This window comes from Prionailurus bengalensis, chromosome E4 (assembly GCF_016509475.1).
Source record: "Prionailurus bengalensis isolate Pbe53 chromosome E4, Fcat_Pben_1.1_paternal_pri, whole genome shotgun sequence".
Lineage (NCBI taxonomy): Eukaryota > Metazoa > Chordata > Mammalia > Carnivora > Felidae > Prionailurus > Prionailurus bengalensis.
In genome coordinates, this window is record NC_057360.1 from 54968802 (window position 1) to 54989572 (window position 20771).

The window sequence follows — 20771 nt, forward strand, 5'->3', positions numbered from 1 at the left end:
TAGGATTCTATTTATCTTAAAAATTTGTTGTTTTGGTATTTTTATAATATATTGTACTCTTGACTATAAATTAGATTATTTATGTGTACAGTATGCCTATCTTGGTTCTATGAAAAATAGTTTCAGTAAAGTTATCTCATTTTGAGATGGATTTATCTGTAAAAGGATTGCATAGATGAACATTTAAGTATGATAAGCCTCACATGGATTTTGAGGAATATGTTCAATAGCAAGAAATTAACCTCTCAGAGGAGAAAATGCCATGGAACATAATTAAAATGGACTGCTTTACTGTCAGCTTGTACTTCTTTGAACACATAGAAAGCACCTGGATTTAGGTCACAGGATGATGTTTTTTGTAGATTTATGCAAAGTAAAGCTATTGTAACACTATTCAATCAACTTTACCAAAACTTTAAGTTTTCATATAACTTCAAATATAGTTTTTTCCTCTTATAATATGCTCCATTCTAATAACATGTAGGTGACCATAAGCTTATAATATGTTTAGATGAAGAAGGAAAGAGTAACTAATAACAGTTGCCATTTACGTATTTAATTTTTTTCACATACGTTATCTTACTGCACTCTTAAAATTCTTTGAACTAGAGAGAACAGTGGCACCATAAATTGTTAAAATAAGATTTTGCCTGAGACCCTAAAGCTATATATATTATAAGAAATATCTGAAAACTGATTTTTCCAACTTTTAAATTGGGATAAGTTGTATATATAAGAGGATCTGGTCTTTGGAGATTAAGTGTTGGCTCTTTGTGAAGTTGATTTCTTTGGAAAAGGAGAAGATTTGAGAGGGTTGCAATAGGATTTGGTCAGTTGGAGAAGTTGGAAAACTCAGAAACATGTGGACCACAGCAGACTGCTATTTAATTTCTTGCTTAAGAAATCCAAAGTCCTGGAGATGGGCTGGTTCTCTGCAAATGGACGGCATGAGCCTGTCAGGGGGGGAAAGAGCTGGCAGAATATGCAAGAGAGGGAATTCGAGCAGGGCTAGGACTAAGATAAGACAAGGAAGGCTCGTAAGGCACCAAAACTGAAGAGGTGCTTACTGGCAGGGTCATGCAAATGCCAGCACTGCACTTGTACAACCAAGAGGGCATCCTTAAATTTTACACTGGAGAGGCCTCTCTTACTTCACCCTAGTCCCATCACTGAGTAGGAGAAGGTCCTCAAAGAGACAAATAAGCGAAAGCGGGTTTTGAAAAGGCCTATGTTTCCTATTGGACAAGTATTTCCATTAATCCTTATTTTCTTCCTAGTTTTACTGTGTATATCTTTAGTTACCAAGGAATCTGGTGTATCAGTGCTGACAATTAGCTTTAGTCTGATATTCTTTACCATATTACAGACTTACTCTTTTTTCTACCTCTCTGAGTTTTTAAGTGAGAATAGAAAGCTGGATATAGCAAAAGCTTTTGCATTATCTGCTAATATAATTATGTATGAAGTTTTTCCTTTCTGACCTTTTCACATGTTATAAAGTGTATTTTTCTTAATAAATAAAACTGTTGGCTGGTTACAGTGTAACTTATTGATGTAATTTACATGATATGGCAGGACTCTCAAAGCCCTTCCTCTTCCTCAGGAGGTCTGGGATGAAAACAGCACAGAGGGTGAGAGATTGTCACGTACTGGGGGATGAGCTGGGGCAAAGACTCCCCGGCACTTGAAGGTCTCTCTCTTCCTCTTATGCTCTCACTGGGGCTGCTGGTCCAGAGGACTCTTGTTCCTTGGAGGCCCTATGGACCATAAATGTTCACTATCTGGTTGCTATAGCCAAATTCATCATTGTACCTGAAAATGAGTTTAACAGAGTTTTCACTGAGGGCAATGCCAGCCCCTGCGTCAAAGGTGGAAGAGTAAGTGTGACAGTTAAAGTTGCAGGAGACAACCTGGTCCTCATTGTAGCCCAGGAAGCCCTTGAGGGGGCCCTCAGATGCCTTCTTGGTGTCATTGTATTTGCATTCTCCAGGCGACAGGTTAGATACATGACTGACACTTATGGGGTGAGGACACAGAAGGCCATGCCAGTGGGCTTCCCATTCAGCTTCGGGATGACCTTACCCACAATCTTGGTGGAGCCAATAGAAGCAAGGATAATGTTCTGAAGTGCTCCTTGGCCATTACACCACAGCTTCCCAGAGGGGCCGAGGGGCCACCTACAGCCTCCTGGGTGGCAGTGATGGTGCAGACTGTGGTCATGAATTACTCCACAGTGCCACGGATGACCTTGGCCAGAGGGTCACACGGTTGGTGGTGCAGGAGGCATTGCTGACATATTTATCGTAGTTCATGCCAATCACAAACATGGGGACATCAGCAGAGAAAATGGCCCTCTTGGCTCCACCCTTCAAGCCCCCACCTTTTCCATAGCAATGAAGACACTACTATGTAGTAATAGACACTACGATGTATTTAGCACCAGCATCACCCCCATTTGATGTTGGCAGGATCTTGTTCCTGGAAGGTAGAGATTGGCTTTTTTCCATTGATAACAAGTTTCTCATTCTCAGCCTTGGCTGTGCCACTGAATTCATGGTGGACTCATACTGGAACAGGTAGATCATGTAGGTTGAGGTCAATGAAGGTGTCGCTGATGGCAACTGTATCCACTTTGCCAGAGTTAAAAGCAGCAGTATGGCCAGGCACCAAATAAGGCCAAATCTGTTTACTGGGACCTTCACCACTGTGTGTCAGGAGTGTGACTGGCACTGCACAAGAATATGGAGCTGTCTGTTGAACTGGGAGGAACAGAGGAGATACACTAATATTAAACCATCATCGTGTGCTAGGAATCTCTTTAACTAAGCCGTTGTTATTCTTTTGATTTATTAGTAATTATATCAGTATTTTATATAGGATACTTATATTCACTTTTGTATGTATGATTAGTTATAATTTTCTTTCTCGTGTTAGAATTTATAGGTATTGTTATCAGGGTTTTGCTATATTAGATGAACTGTGTGATCATACGGCATGGCGTTTGAAAAGGAAAAATACTACCCTGTTTCCTGTCTACTCAATGCTCAATACTTCTAGTCACCAAATGTGTGGGTTATCCATGCCAGGCAATCTCAGACACGAGTTAAGTGTCCTGCAATTTAACTCCATTATCGGGGGGGGGGGGGTGCCTGGGTGGCTCAGTTGGTTAAGCAGCTAACTTTGGCTCAGGTCATGATCTCGCTGTTTGTGAGTTGGAGCCCCACGTTGGGCTTTGTGCTGACAGCTCAGAGCCTGGAGCCTGCTTCGGATTCTGTGCCTCCCTCTTTCTCTGACCCTCCCCTGCTCACACTCTGTGTCTTTCTCTCTCTCTCAAAAATAAATAAACATTAAAAACAAAAAGTAAAATGACTTCTCTGGTGATAGCATCGGATCCCCAGGTTAAGGGCTCAGTCCCACAAGACTCTCATTCCCCATCCCACCCAAACTGCAGATGTCAATTGCCAGTGGTATGTCCCCAGGTTACCCACAACTCCTGTCCAACTTGGCTACAAATCAGAGATCCATAGGACCTCCTCCTGAAGATCAGTCATTTGCTAGAACTGCTCGAGAACTCAGGAAAACAGTTTATTTACTAGGTTACTGGCTTATTATAAAAGGATACAACTCAGAAACGGTGGAAGAGATGCATAGTGCAAAGATGGGGCAGACCGGCCATCCCTCTGGTACCTCCATGTGTTCAGCAACCCAGAAAATCTCTATAAATTGAGGAATTTTTATGGAAGCTTTCTTAAAAGGAAGCTTGATTAGATCTTTGACCATTAATGATCAACTCAAACTTCAAACCCCTCTCCCCTCCACAGAGGAGAGGTGGAGCCTCTCCACAGAGCCCCTCCACAGAGGCAGAGGGGTGGAGCTAAAAGTCCCAATCTTCTAATCACATGATTGGTTCCCCTGGTAGCTAGCCCCCATCCTCATTAGCATTCATTAGTCATCTCACTAACATGCAAAAAGACACCCCTTTGAGGAAATTTCTAGGGTTGTGGAATGGGGTGTTGGGGAAGGGCCAAAGAGTGCTCTGGGGGTGTTAGGAGGTCTCCTTGGGCCAAAGGAGTGCTCTGGGGTGTTAGGAGGGCTCCTTGGCTCAGAGTATAGCCCTGCAGATAGCATGCATGTGTCTCTATTTATGTGAACTGGTTTAGTTTTTGTTGTTTGTTTTGGCAGTGTGGTCAGTTGCAGGATCCCTTACTGCTTTCATACTCTACTCTTTCTTAGAGGTCTGCAGCAAAGATAGCATTCCTGTGCATTTCCTCATTTAGTCCTACTTCCTCAGCCACTCCCGCGGGTGGTTTAGGAAATCTGCCACAGTCAAGTTTTGCTCTACAATCTTATTATGAGCAAGGAGGGCATTACTGTTTTTCCTCCTCAGAGTATGCCACCTATTTTTACAAATTTTGCATCTGGCAGTCTCAGTCTGAAATCTGCATCTTGAGGTATCTTGTCTCCATGACATCTCTAATCCTGGTTGAATTTTCACTCCTCTTGGTGGCCCTTCTTCATATATATTACCCTTAAGTGTTTCTGATTTTACCGATGATAGGGTTTCCTTTTATTTTCTTATTGCCTTTCTTTTCTTAAGGAAGTTTAAGAGAGGAATGGGTAGAGATAAATTTGCTCCTATCTCAAAATTGGAAATATACAGTTAACTTTCTAAAATAAATCACAATTTATTTCCTTTCTGTTACGTACGCGGTTTTGTACATACAACGAAAGTAAGCTATAGGGTACCACAGAGGAAGCACAGAAGAGGAACATCTAAGGCAAAAGTGACTAGTGTGGGTCAGAGTAGGAGGGGGAGCCTAGGGGTTAGGGACATCTCTCAGAGGCTGTGAAGCTGAACCCTGAAGGTTGTGTAGAAATTAGGACATTAGCACAGGAAATGTCACTGAGGTTGATGCGTGGAAGATGAGAGAAGGATCAGCTAAAGATAAATCCAGACAGTTGAGCAGGAACCACACCATAACAGGGTGTTTTGGGCCATATTGAAGAGTTTGACTGCTTTTCTGAGAACATCGGAGTAGATGTCCCTTTTAAGAACAGCGGCAGAATGATTATATGTGTGTGTTGGCACTCATGTTTGATTGTATTTTTCACAATAGTTATATTTAAGTAGCCTGGTGAGTATTAAAAGCATCATCAGGGTCATTAATTTTATAGAGATAGTATTCTTTTCCTTCTCATAGAAGAACATATGATACATTTGTTTGGATTATTTCTTCACAGTTTTTTTGTTCTTTTTTTCATTGAAAATAATTAGAATCAGGCCTCTAGTTACCTTTTTCTGCATAACAAATTACATGTAAAGTAGCTTAAACTAATGCACACTTATTAGCTCATCATTCTGTCAGCCAGGAGTCTGGGAAGGGCTCCTGGCCAGGGCTCAAGTCTCTTGTGATTCTGCAGTCAAGCTGTCAGTCATACAAGAGCTCAGCTGGGGACAATCCTCAGTCACACGGGCCTCAACTATTCCGGCTGTTGCACTGGCGTCCCTTGGTTTCTTGCCAAATGGGCTTCCCTGTAGGGCAGCTGATAACATGGGAATTGGCAAGTGAACAAGAAGACACAAGAAAACATGAAGACGGAAGCCACATTCTTTTGATAACCTAATATCAGATGTGACGTCTCATCAGCTGTATTCTCTTCATGGGAAGCAAGAGACTGGGTCCATCCTACACTTACAGGGTGGGGATTACACAAAGGGATGAACACAAGAGTGGGGATTGTTAGAGACCCTCTTACAGCATGATTTGCACACTGTGCCTTGCATATAGAATTTGTTCAATAAACATGTTAATTTTCAGCATTTTGCCTTGGACAAAAGTTACCCTACCATTTACTTACGGCAGTATTTTTAAGTGATGTCTTTTCAAGATTATATTTCAACTTTAATATTGTATCAAAGCAATTATGATGTATCCTGATTTCTCATACCAGCAAGGATTAAAATGTATAGTTTCTGGGTTTTCTAAAAGAAAATAAAAGATCTAGTGCATTCCTCTATCTTTGGGTGGGGTAAAATTTATAGAACAAAAGTTAATAAAATGTATTTTACATCAGAATATTTTTAATGTTTGTTTATTTTTGAAAGAGACAGACAGAGAGAGAGAGAGAGAGACAAAGTGTGAGTGGGGGAGGGGCAGAGAGCAAGGGAGACACAGAATCCAAAGCAGGCTCCAGGCTCTGAGCTGTCCACACAGAGCCCAACATGGGGCTTGAACCCACAAACTGATATCACGACCTGAGCTGAAGTCGGATCTTTAACCAACTGAGCCACCGTGGTGCCCCTACATCAGAATATGCTTGATTTGAATTATGTAGAATATCAGACAGCATTAGGCTTACCTCTAGTTTATCTGCTGTTTTATTACTAGAAATTTTTTTTATATAGTTAATAGTAAAAAAAATTATGTTAAAGTATACAAAAATATATTTTTGTAACTAAGAGAAGACATCACAAAGATAAATGAAATTGATTAATTTGAAATTGGCAGACATGTTCCTTTGTAATATCTAGCCTGATATACAAAAACTTGCCCCAGATTATGAGTAAGAAAATTATAGAATGAAATTAAAAATTAGCTACAGAGTTACAGATTGGTAGCATTAATAAAACATTATTAGCTTGAAGTACAGAATACTGACTTTTTTTGGACAGAAATTTAAGCTAGAAGTAATATATTCCCCCAATTTTAATTCTTCAAGGTAGATTTTGGTGGTTAACACTTTGCAACAATAGCACTGTTTTGAACGTTAATTTGTCATTCATCAAAGTGAATCAAAATCTTTCAGCATGTTGATTTTGTACAGCATGGTTTGGCTACAAAGATTTTCATGGCTGTTATTCTTTCCTATCTTTTAAAGTATCATGGGAGTTTTTTTTTAAAGTATATATTTATTTTGATTTTTTTGTAATAGCTTTATTGAGATCCAATTAATATCCCATTCCGTTTATCCATTTAAAGTGCAATGTTCCTTAGTGCTTAGTTTATTCACAAAATTGTGCAACTATCACCACAATCAATTTAAAACATTTTTATCTTAAAAAGAAATCCTGTGCCCTTTAGTAGTCACCTCCCCATTTTTCCCAACCCCGCTCAGCCCTAATCTATGTGTTACCTCTAGAGACTTGCGTTTGTGCTCATTTTATATAAATTGAATCTTACAGTGTGGTGTTTTTTTTTTTTTTTTGACTGGTTTCTTTCACTTAGCCTGATGTTTTCAAGGTTCATCTCTTTTGTTGCATATAACAATACTACCTTTCTTTTCCTTGCTAATTAATATATCATTCTATGGATAAACCACATATTACTTATCCATTTATCACTCGATGGACATTTGAGTTGTTTCCACTTTTTGACTATCATAAATAATGATGCTATGAACCTTTATACACAAGTTTTTGTTTAGACATAGGTTTCCATTGCTCTTGGGTACCTCATGAAAGCTGTAGGGAAACAAGTTTAAGAACTGAGTAGTTAGGAACATTGACTTTGGAATCAGATTGATGTGGATTAGTCATGCCACTTTCTAGTAGTGTGAACTTGAGTGAGTGACTTAATCTTACAGAAATTAGGTTTCTTCATCTGCACATTGGAGCAGCAGTCTTTACTTTACAGCATTTCTGTGAGGCACACGGTACATGAAACACTGATCATATATTTGACACTCAACAAATAACAGCTATTATCATGAAGGACAAAGTAGAAAGAAAAAGCAAATGTTTGTAAACATGTATTTCCCTATAATGTTATAAAAAAACATTCAATTTTATATTAGGCTATTTTCAAGTCAAAGTAAGTAAACATTTTTTTAAACTAGCTTGTGTATTTTAAGGAATTATAGAGGGGCTCCTGGGTGGCTCAGTTGGTTGACCTTCCCACTCTTGATTTTGACTCAGGTCATAATCCCAGGGTCGTGGGATAAAGTCTTGCGTCAGGCTCTGCATTGAGCCTGCTTAAGATTCTCTCTCTTTCCCTCTTCCCTCTCATTCTTTCTCTCTCTAAAATCAAATCAAATAAATAAATTTATAGAAACACTAATTGCTGAGTACAATCTAAATCATCAGTGCCTTAAATCATGGCTAAAAATTATCTTTCAGAGAGCTGGAAGGAAAAGCAAAAAATGGAACATAGTACAAAGTCGGGAAAGATGCAATAAATGAATGCATAACATCTCTTTTTTAATGTTTTATTTACTTATTTTGAGAGAGAGAGAGAGCACAAGCAGGAGAGGGGAAGAGAGAGAGGGAGAGAGAATCCCAAGGAGGCTCCATGCTGCCAGCACAGAACCCAGTGCAGGGCTCAGTCCCACAAACTGTGAGATCATGACCTGAGCTGAGATCAAGAGTCAGACGCTTAACTGACTGAGCCACCAGGCACCCCACAACTTACCTTTTTTAAAAAAAAAACTTATTTTACCTTTTTAAAGGAAAAAGGAAAATATATCAACATAATACATGCATATTATTAGATATATTGCCTATCACCAAATGTTTATAATAGATAAAAGAATTGCTTTGCCATATCCTTACTAGATTCCTAGTTTTAACCACATTTTTCTTTCAGTTATTTCTTTTTACACCAACTGTTTCTAAACTATATACTTATTTGATCTTTTCACATAATATGATAAATGAGGATTTAACTCCTGTATTATTTTCATCTCCATTTCCATCTATTTTTAGATAAATCAGTATCAGTGTTTACATGATCATGGTTACAGAAGTAGAGTTCCTTACAAAGGCAATTAATGTAGGATGAATGTATTTACTTTATTCCATTTTTTTAAATTAATTTTTCTTATTTTTTTCTTCTTTCCCATATGCAAATTATATCTGCCATTGATTGTTTTCCAGGTATTCTATCCTATTAGGAAATTCATTAAGTCCCCTTTCCTCTGGGGCCTGCCCTCTTTGTCCTCTCCATCATCCTGTTCCAAACAGACCACATTTTCTTTAGACATGATGCACATTTATTGAGAAGACATCTCTTAACTTTCTTTTATATGCGCTGAACTCACTATTTTGTGGATCTGTGATATCTTTTTATGATTTATTTTCTTTTTTTGGAGTAACTGCTATACTAATGTGCATGTAAGACAATTTTGGGAGTCCTTGCTTGTTTTAAATATGTCTTATTCTTTTTTTTTTTAAGTTTATTTCTCTTGAGAGAGTATGTAAAGGAGGAGCAAAGAGAGAAGGAGACACAGAGAGAGTTCCAAGCAGGCTTTGCACTACCAGAGTGGAGCCCAATGTGGGGCTCGAACTCACAAACCATGAGATCATGGCCTGAGCTGAAACCAAGAGTTGGATGCTCAACTGACTGAGCCACCCAGGCTCTCCTAAATATGTCTTGTTCTATCCTGAGACTTCATTAGTAGTTTGACTGGATAAAACATCCTAGATTGTAGATCATTTGCCCTCGGAGTTTTGAAGACAAATGTTCCATTGTTTTCCAATATTCAAAATTGCTAACTACTTATTCATCTGTTTCTCCTTCCTTTGAAAGTGATCTATTTTTTTCAATGCGTGTTAGTTCAAGTCCACAAAGAAGCAACTACTAAGATGTAACCAGATGTATAGGATGTACCGGAGGTTTATTGGAGGGAAGAAGCAGGAGAAGGTGGAGAAAACCTTTAGTCCACAATATCAGTGTGACACCTATGAAAAGAAAGAGAGAAAGAAGAAACATTGGGAAGAGATTGGGACTGCAGTACATTTTCAAGAAGGGCTAATGGGCTGTTCACAAGACAAAGTTACCCTTTGGAGGAGTCTGCTGTCTTGCCAGAATAATCCTACCTCAGTCACTGGCTGAGAGAGGTGTGACCTTGCTATGATCATGTTGGTGGATTCAGTAGTACATTTTTTATGGCCATTGTAGGTTATTTTGAATTTTTTCCCCTAAAGCTTTTGCAATTTTTCAGAATTAGGACTTGTATGGGTATTTTGCACCCATTGTTCTGAGCAACCAATGGATCCTGTAGTTCTAAGATCTTTTCTTACATTATTTCTGAGATAATTTCTTCACTTCTGTTTTCTTCTATTCTTTCTCCATGTGGTTCTTACTGGTTGGATGTTGGACCTCCAGAAGTAATGTGCTAATAAGCTCTTAAACCTTTCTGCCCCTACTCCCTTCAACTTGGGCCTTTGTTTTTCCATTCTATATTTGTGAGAGGCTTCCTTCCTACCCTACTGAAATTTTTATTTTAGCAGTAATTTTTAACTTTCAGTAAATATTGCTACTGTTTGGATCATTTCTTCTTTCATAGCATTCTGTTCTTATAATGAAATATCTCATATTCCTCTAAAAGTGCTAGCACAGTTAAGGTGTTGGCAGGAAGGAGAATCCACCTCAGGATTTATTTCTCAAATAAGGGGAGTTAAATGAAAGGGTGGTTTCAGAAATACAGGCAGGGTTAAGGGCACAGTAAAGGATGATTTGGCATTCAGAGACTGGCAACACTGGGCTGTTGCTACTGCCGGGGCCAAAGGGTTAAGGTGAAGCAATAGCATTAATGGTAATGGGAAGAGCCAAGGGGAAGTTTACGAGCTCCACCCCTGCCACGACCCACACTAGTTAAGGAACACAGTTCTTGCCAGAAGAGTGTGACACCCACGGGGAGAGGGAAATGAGATAAAAATACCCCCAGTTTCCTCCTGCTGAACTTTAGTCTTCTGCTACACTAAATCCAGCTGAAAATAGCCAAAATAATACAGTTGGTAGAGCTTAGCCTTTTGGGTAGTAGTGCAAGGCACAGAAGTGGGTAGAATGAATTGGGGGTGTAGCAAATGAAAGGTAATCAGCATAGGTAATAACATGAGTTTAGAGTTTTATTCAGTTTCTGTGTTCTCAGTTTCCTCCAGGGTATTTTTAGTTTTTCTTCTTTTTTTTTTTTCACTTTTATACTAGAATTGGTCCTCACACAAATGTGGGGGGGGGATGTGGGGGAGTGCGTGTGTGTGTTTATACTTGAGGGTGATCAGTGTATCAATACATAAGCGGACTTTGTTGACCGGTAGGTTTCATTTGCTTTTCAAGTGATTAGTCAGGGAGCCGGTTCCTTTTCCTAGGGGATGACCAAATGCTAGTATGTGGAGGTCTTTCTTTTAGGGTATGTAGTTTCTCCAAAGAAACTTCTGTTGCTTTATGGAGGGAGTAGATGTTATAGCTGCAATTGCATGAGGGTGAGAGAAGGTTTCTTGTGCCTCGCACCCACCAGGTACTATATTCTAAGCCCTATGCTTTTTCTCTAGTTTCTTCAGAGAGCACAACTTGGATCTTTCACCTAAAGTGATTGAAACCTGGATGCTGGCATGCCCAGTGTATATGTGCTGAAGAAACAAAAGCGTGTGGCCATTGTAGATAAGTAGCTCATGGATAAATGCTACATCATAGTAGAACTGAGATGGGATTCTAGATCTTATGATGTCAAGGATAGTGCACTTTCTACTATCTTCCACTATTTTTTGTGTATGCAAAACTAATGAAATGATAGAAAGATCTTAGGAAGTAAAAGTTCCTCATTTGGGGGCGCCTGGGTGGCTCAGTCGGTTGAGCCACTGACTTCAGCTCAGGTCATGATCTCACGGTTTGTGGTTTCGAGCCCCGCGTCACGCTCTGTGCGTCAGGCTCAGAGCCTGGAGCCTGCTTCAGATTCTGTGTCTCCCTCTCTCTCTGCCCCTCCCCAACTTGTGCTCTGTGTGTCTCTCTCAAAAATAAATAAACATTAAAAAAAAATTTTTTAAAGTTCCTTATTTGGACTACATTTGGTGCATAAATTCTGGATGCCACTATTTTTGGTGAACATTAACCAAAAAATCTGCGTACAGAATAAAACAACCTGGAATATTAGGTGTTAGAAAAAAAGGGGAAAAAATTAAGGCAAACAGGTAGATTACAGTGCAACATGAAAAACATATTTCCAATAATTAGAGCTATTTGGGAAAGGCTGACTTGTGAGGTATAAAACGTCTGATAGAAAGATTCAACTAAAATGACTTGCGGAGAAAGGATTTCTGAATTTGATGACAAACTAGAAGATTTCCAATTTCCCTTTAAATCTGATATATTTGTTTAACCTGGTGATACATTAAAAATTTTTTTAATATTTACTTATTTTTAAGAGAGAGAGAGAGAGAGAGAGAGCACACGCATGAGTGGGGGAGGGGCAGAGAGAGGGAGACAGAATCTGAAACAGGCTTCAGGCTCTGAGCTGTCAGCACAGAGCCCGACGTGGGGCTCAAACTCACGGACCGCAGGATCATGACCTGAGCCGAAGTCGGACGCTTAACTGACTGAGCCACCCAGGCACCCCTAACCTGGTAATACATTTAAAAGGCACAAATCTATGTATTTATTTACCTCAAAACCCAGAGTACTTTGAATTTTATAAATTTATAAACTGCTAGAAGAATTTAAATGAACCTAATCTATGGCATAAGGGATTCACGATAAAGTATATGGTATAAAATTATCACTTACCGTGACCCTGTGACCAAGATGGATACGATAATACATGTAAATCAAGATATATATGTAGATATATATATGCACATATTATTATTATGTATTTAAAACCCTCAATCTAAAGTCTATCATAAAAATTTAAAAATATTTATAGTACTAAATATATTATTGAAATATATACTCCTGAAACATAAAGGCTGCCTTGCATTCCCATTGGTAGAAAAAGTTTTCCCAGAGGTGACAGCACCGTCTCAAATCACTAAATTGAGTCCTTCATAGTTTTGGAGAAGAATGACTAATGGATTTATCATTAATAGGCCCATCATTCTAATTTTAATATTTTATTTAAGAGTTCTTGGATTCATTGACATGCTTGCCAAAATACTAAATCGGAGAAGGGATGGCTATGAAAACGCTTTTTTGACTTTTATGAAATGACATGTGTAAAAACAGCCTCCAGTTGTTTCAGGATCCCTGCGCAGCTCTTCTGTATTGATATGAGCTGGGCCGTGTGCTTGGTTTCCTTGGTTATTCCGAAATCCATACATCCATACTCTTAACGTGGCGTATTAAAAACTGACTTTCTGTTCTTTGCCTATTGCTATTATTGACATGTGAACAACTTCCAGTTGAACAATGAGAAATTCTTGGTTTCTAAACCTCGGAGTTCCTCTCTCAATGTTGTATTTCCTGTTAAACTATCAGTGTTTGTTCCCAATGAAGATGGTCACCATCCAGAACTCACAGCTAACAGCTTGCCGTTTCAAAATATTTATATCAATATTTGTGTTAAATGCTGTCTTTGTAGTCTGCCAATTTGCATTTGTTTTCAAGGATAAAGCAAAAAATGTGGAGTGATTTTTATGAATATTCATCTAGTTTCTAGGAAACTCAATTCGAAAGATTTGAGCATAATCTCTCATCTTTATGGTGGTTATCTGGGACCCTCAATATGACCACCATTCTACTGTGTAAGTAATCTTTCTCTGGCATAAAAACATACAGAGTCAACAAATGTGTTAGGCTAATGACAAAACTGAAGAACATTGAGATCATTTAACGTTGTGTATCAGGGAAAACACAATACTAAAGAGATTTCTAGTTCTCTGGAGTTGAAGACTTAATACATTAAACTATCTAGGCAGCACATTTCCAATTGTGCTTTAATTGACAAAGAAATAGAAACATGAGGGCAATAAGCATGTCTTCTCAGACTGGTAACATCACAACCCCCTGAAATCAAAGTAGGAGCTATTAGAGTAAAAACCTACAGAGTAGTGTTGGTATTGGCCTTCTGTATGCTGTCACATATGGATTCTTCAAAACTTGTACCAACTTCATTCTAAAGTTAGAATTGGGGGCGCCTGGGTGGCTCAGTCAGTTGAGCGTCCGACTTTGGCTTAGGTCATGATCTCGCGGTCTGTGAGTTCGAGCCCCGCGTCGGGCTCTGTGCTGACAGCTCGGAGCCTGGAGCCTGCTTCGGATTCTGTGCCTCCCTCTCTCTCTGCCCCTCCCCCGCTCATGCTCTGTCTCTCTCTGTCAAAAATAAATAAACGTTAAAAAAAATGAAAAAATATAAAGCTAAAATTAATATGGGAAAATGCTAATGTAAGAAATAAGATCTGGAATATATGTAGTCTATCCATGTTAGGTACATTCTTGGTAATAACTTCCTTTTTACACACATGCACAATGTAGACAAAAAGCATTATAACTGAGTGGTTAAGTGGTACAAAACATAAAAAAAAATATTTAATTACAGACTCATCAAGAATTTCTGGCTGTTAGTATATCACATCTATGTGGTTTTGGTAAATAACAATCACAAAAAGATCAATCTGGTATGTAGTAATCAGAAATGTCATGAGTATCAAGCTAAAAATTTATATGGACAAATTCAGACATTGTAAGCAATGACAAACTCAGTAAATAGACTAATCACAGTAAATTATATTTACTAAGCACCTATTGTGTGCATGCTGTTTTGTATGTTATCTATCTATACAAACTTTTTGGGGGGTGTATATTATTATATTTTGAAGGTGAAAAACTAAAACTCAGAGTTTAAGTAATTTGGGTAAGCTCATACAATTAGGTAGTGGTAGATTTGGAGATTAAACTCCGTATTTTTAAAAAATCAAAACAGATAGCCTCTTTGTACTTTTGAATTATTGCCAGTTGTATCAGTCATGTTTCAGTTGTGACATATAGCATCCCATTACAAACCTCTTATGAATGAATTGCCTTCTCTGCTGCTGGGGGTAGAAAATGAGAAACTTACTTTCTTAGACTTTCTTGCGCTCAAGTACCATATGACTTGGTCATGCCCAATGAAATTAAGTATTAAAAGTAATAGAACTAAATGAGAATTTGACTATTGGAGACAATTTTGTGTCAGATTAAAAACCATTATTATGTAGTGTTAAATATATTTTCAAATCCCTTCTGTTCTACCATGTGATATAGATCATTAACAATCGAGGCCGTGGCATTAATTGAAATAGTAGGTGCATTTCACAATATTGGTGTATGCTGCCTCCTTACCTCTTTCAGCAAAGTTCTATGAGAAATAGATGAACTTGGACTAGACGTAGCTAGTCTGCAAGCAGAGATGGAAGGTATTTACTGCTTTGCTAAGGGAAGTGCTCTCTGTGTGCAGTTTGTATTTAATGAGAATCTTACCATTTGGAACCTTGTGGTATTGTAAAACCCAAATAGCCCTGTACTTCAAACTGATGTGGTTACTAGCACTGGCTAGGTAGAGTAGGACCTTAGCTGGAGATAACCACCAGGCCTTGATAGGCATGTGAGCCCAAGAAAAATATCAGAATAAAGATATTATCTTGTCTGATAATGGCTAAGAATTCAGACCAACCATCCTCATAACGACACCTAAACATCAAAGAGCTGTCAACATGGTAATTTACTGGTCAAAATGTGAAAGATGAGAACTCAGAGATATAAGTCTACAATCAAAAGCTGCTTTTGCCTTGAAGGCATTTGCCTATCTGAAAGAACATTTGCCTAACTTTAAAAATAAATGTAAAGGAAGGAAAGAAGGAAGCAAGGAGAGAAGGAAGGAAGGAGGTAAAGAAGGAGAGAAGAAAGAAAGAAGGAAAAGGAAGGAGGGAAGGAGGGAAGGAAGCAAGGAAGAAGGAAGGAAGGAAGGAAGGAAGGAAGGAAGGAAGGAGGGAAGGAGGGAAGGAAGCAAGGAAGGAAGTACTGTGCTTTTGGTAGCCTTGCAGGATCAAGAGTAAAACAAATTCTAAGTCAGGGCAACCAAAGGTAGGAATTCTGATTAACCTCCCCTTGTTCGTTCATCCAAAATCCACAAAAGTCTTAACCTTTGAGTAAGTGGAAACAGACTAGCCTAATGAGAGATTTGCAGTCAGACTTCTACTTACCTGAGCAATTCAGGGAATCTCAAGTCTTGAATTTGAACACAGAAGCTCTTAAAGTAATACTGACCAAGGAAGCTGGCAAAATCTTATGAAAAGCCTAAGAGAGGATGCCATATCTCTAGGCCTAAAATTATCCTTACAAATCAGTTTTCAAATGCATTGACCTGCATAGTAAAAGTACCGGGGACTTAGGAAAAGAGGAAATCATGAATGAGAAGTAGTAAGTAAGTAAGTGAGTAAATAAATAAATAAATAAATAAATAAATAAATAAAACAGGATCACAAAGCTTTAGTATTGGAATTATCAGAATCAGACTATATGCCAGCCAAATTTATTATATTTAAAGAATAAAATCCAAGCTAGAAAAATTTGTCAGATTGGTGAATTGCAGTCTTGCAACCCAGTCTATTGTTTTGGATGAATAGAAGCCCTGGAGGGTAAAGACTGAGTAAGTAGCCGAGCATAGAAGCCAGTATCTAAGGCCATAAATCTGTAGGCCTGAAAACTACGTCTAGGCAAGATCCTTGGTTGTGGTTACTTGCTCATGGAAACTGACCAGAAGCAAAGAAACCAGAAGCCTCTGTATTGTCAAGGGTGCTTGGTGCTAAAGGAATTCTAACCTGGCCAGCTGCAGCCTACCCTCAAGCTTACATGAGGTTACTAAATTTGTACCAACAGGCTGTTAGTGGGCCACCAGAGTGGTGCAGTCCCCCGGAAGTTTATCATCTCCAATGCCTACTTCATGTGTGGTCATGGAGTATAGTAGACCAGGAATATTCTGTTTGTCTGCTCAAGGAACTACACCTCCCATAGAGACTCTTCACTATACCTATGTAAAAGGATTTAACACTTGCTAGGGATCAGTAACTGCTGTTTCTTGCCCATTTTCCATTTATCCTAATGAAAGGTTGTTACTGTGTTTAATTCAATCCTTCTCTACCATTGAGTGCTGGATGTGTTGAAGGAAGATAATTTGTAAGTTAGTTTAGTTGACAGAGATACCCAGACCTGATGGACAGGTCTGCCCATGACTTTAAGGTGAAACATGCTGAGCTTTTATTTTTTTCTGTGATTATATTTATCGATAATTTCTTTTTTGATTTCTTTGTATGACTTTAAAAAGAGTCACCCATATTTCTTTTGATATTGTCGGGTGTCTTCTGTAACTTTCAATATTGAATCCAATGGAATCTACTTAATATAAGGAGTAAATTTGAAATTTGGCTTAAGATTTTTTAAATGGGTAACAGGTTATTGCAAAAGTATTTATTAAGTAATTCAATTATCTTTCACTAGTAAGTGTCATGTAGTCACATACTAAGTCCTCACATGTACCCAGGTATATCTTTTGAGTGTTGATGCCATTTGATTTATCTGTCTCTTATAATGCTGTATAGTATTACATGGCTTAAATACCTATTTTGGTATTTCAGAAGATGCTGAGCTATTTTCGTTCTTCAGAAGATGCTGTGGCTCTTTTTTCTTAATTTTCATCCAACTAAATTATAAATCATTTTAGTATGTCTCAAAAATATCAAATTGGAATTCTAAATGGATTTAAATTAAATTTGTAGAATAGAACAGGGGAAAATAATACTTTCATAATTTGAGTTATCCTATTAAGGAATGAAGTATATCTCTTCATTTATGTGGACATTTAAAAAATGTTCATCAGTAAAATTTTATTATTTTCTTAATACAAGGTCTACATATTTTTTACTAACTTTTTTTTCCTTGGAATTTCATACTTTTATATTTGCTAATGGTGTGTTCTCTTCCATTTTCTAAGTTACTGTGTTGTTTTTTTTATTTTAATTCCAGTGTGGTTAACATACAGTGTTAGAGTAGTTTCAAGTGTACAATGTAGTGCATTAGCAATTTCATATGTCACTCAGTGCTCCTCAAGAGAGGTGTACTCTTAATCCCCTTCACCTCTGTCACCCATCCCGTCCACCCACCTCCCTTCTTGTAACCATCTGTTTGTTCTCTATACTTAAGAGTCTGTTTTTTGGTTTGTCTCTTTTTTCCCCCACTTTGTTCTTTTGTTTTGTTTCTTAAATCCCACATATGAGTGAGATCATATGGTATTTGTCTTTCTCTGACTTATTTCGCTTAGCATAATACTCTTTAAGCAGAAGGCACAGTCCTTTTTTTTTAATGTTTATTTTTGAGAGAGAGAGAGAGAGAGAGAGAGAGAGAGAGAGAGAGAGAGAGGGAGGGAGAGAGAGAGTGGGTGTGAGCAGGGGAGGGGCAGAGAGAGAGGGAGACACAGAATCTGAAGCAGGCTCCAGGCTCGACATGGGGCTCAAACTCACCTCGTCACCTGAGATGAGGTCAGACACTTAACCCACTGAACCACCCAGGTGTCCCTCACTTAGCATAATACTCTAATACTTTCTGGATCCATCCATGTTGTTCAAAATGGCAAGATTTCATTCCTTTTTTGGCTGAATAATACTACATTGTGTGGGTGTGGATGTGTGGGTGTCACATCATTTTTATTCACTCATCTACCAGTGGACACTTGGCTGCTTCCATAATTTGGCCATTGTAAATAATGCTGCTATAAACATAGGGTGCATATATCCCTTCGAATTAGTGTTTTCATATTCTTTGGGTAGAGACACAGTGATGCAATTACTGGTGGTGCAATTATAGGGTGCTTCTATTTTTAATTTTTTGAGGAACGTCCATACTGTCTCCACAGTGGTTCTACCAGTTTTCATTCCCACTAACAGTACAGGAGGATTCTTTTTCTCCACATCCTTGCCAACACTTGTTATTTCTTGAGTTTTTGATTTTAGCTATTCTGACAGGTGTGAAGTGATATGTCATTGTGGTTTTGATTTGTATTTCCCTGATGATGAGTGATGTTGAGCATCTTTTCATATGTCTGTTGACCATCTGGATGTCTTCATTGGAGAGATGTCTGTTCATGTCTTTGGCCCATTTTTTAATTGGACTCTTTGTTGTTTTGCTTTGTTTTTTTTGGTGTTGAGTTGTATAAATTTTGTATGTTTTGAACACTGGCCCTTTATAAGATATGCCATTTGCAAATATATTTTCCCCTTACATAGGTTGCCTTTTAGTTTTTTTTTTTATTGTTTCTTTAATTGTGCAGGAGCTTTTTATCCTGACTTAGTCTCAATAGTTTGTTTTTATTTCTCTTGCCTCAGGAGACATATCTAGAAAGATGTTGCTATGGCCAATGTCAGAGAAATTTCTGCCTGTGCTGTCTTCTAGGATTCTTACAGTTTCAGGTCTCACATTTAAGCCCTTAATCCATTTTGAGTTTATTTTTGTGTATGCTGGAAGAAAGTGTCCTAGTTTCATTTGTTTGCATGTAACTGTCCGGTTTTCCCAACACTATTACTTGAAATATTGTCTTTTTTCCTTTGCATGTTCTTGCCTCCTTTGTTGAAGATTTACCATACATTTGTGGGTTGGTTTCTTGGCTTTATATTCTTTTCCATTTATCTATGTGTCTATTTTTGTACTAATATCATACCATTTTGATTACTATAGTTCTATAATACAAATTGAAGTATGGAATTATGATACCTCTAGTTTTGTTTTTCATTTTCAAGATTTCTTTGGGTATTTGGCGTCTTTTGTGGCTCCATACAAATTTTAGGATCGTTTGTTCTAGTTTGTCAAAATGCTATTAGTATTTTGATAGGAATTGCATTAAGTCTGTAGGTTACTTTGAGTACTATAGTACTTTGAGTACTATAGTACTTTGAGTACTTTGAGTACTTTGAGTACTATAGTTTAACAATATTTGTCCTAATCCATGAGCATGGAATAACTATTCATTTCTTTGTGTTGTTTTCAATTTCTATCATCACTGTGTTTTTTTTAATGTTTATTTTTGAGAAACAGAGAGAGAGAGAGAGAGAATGCATGAGCAGGGAAGGGGTAGAGAGAGAGGGAGACAGAGGATCCAAAGCAGGCTATGCACTGGCAGCAGAGAGCCTGATGCGGGGCTGGAACCCATGAACTGTGAGATTATGTCCTGAGCTGAAGTCGGATGCTTAACCAACTGAGCCACCTAGGTGCCCCTCTTTCATCAATGTTTTATAGTTTCCAGAGTACATGTCTTTCACCTCTTTGGTTAGGTTTATTCCTAGGTGTTTTATTATATTTGATGCAACTGTGAATGAAATGTTTAAATTTCTCTTTCTGCTACTTTATTATTAGTGTACAGAAATGCAGTGGATTTCTGTACATTGATTTTGTATCCTGCGACTTTACTGAATTTGTTTATCAGTTCTAATATTTTTTTGGCTGAGTCTTTCAGGTTTTCTATGTATAGTATCATGTCATCTGCAAATAGTAAAAGTTTTACTTCGTTCTTACCAATTCATATGACTTTTACCTATTTTTTGTTATTGTAAGATTGCTGTGGCTAGGATTTTCAGTACTATGTTGGATAAAAGTGGCGTGAGTGGAGATCCCTGTCTTGTTCCTGACCTCAGGGGAAAAGCTCTGTTTTTCTTCATTGGGTATGATGTTAGCTGTGGGTTTTTCATATATGACCTTTATTATGTTAAGGTGTGTTCCCTCTAAACTGACTTTGTGGGGGGTTTTTATCATGAATGAATGTTTTACTTTGTCAAATGCCTTTTCTATATTTATTGAAATGATCATATGGTTTTCATCCTTGTTGATGTGATGCATCATGTTGATAGATTCGCAAATATTGAACCACCCTTGCATCCTAGGAATAAATCCTGCTTGATCGTGGTGAATGACTTTTTTAATGTGTTGTTGGATTTGATTTGCTAATATTTTGAGGAATTTTGCATCTGTGTTCATCAGAGATATTGCCCTGTAGTTCTCTATTTTTTGTGGTGTCTTTCTTTATCTCATTTTGTTACCAAGGTA

The 20771-nt window shown here is 38.0% G+C and overlaps 1 protein-coding gene across 2 annotated transcripts in view; it reads left to right on the forward strand.

Moving 5' to 3' along the window:
- Positions 1–20771, forward strand: part of SPATA17 (spermatogenesis associated 17) — a 198291-nt gene that overhangs the window by 38191 nt on the left and 139329 nt on the right. The gene's annotated exons all lie outside the window — the stretch shown is intronic.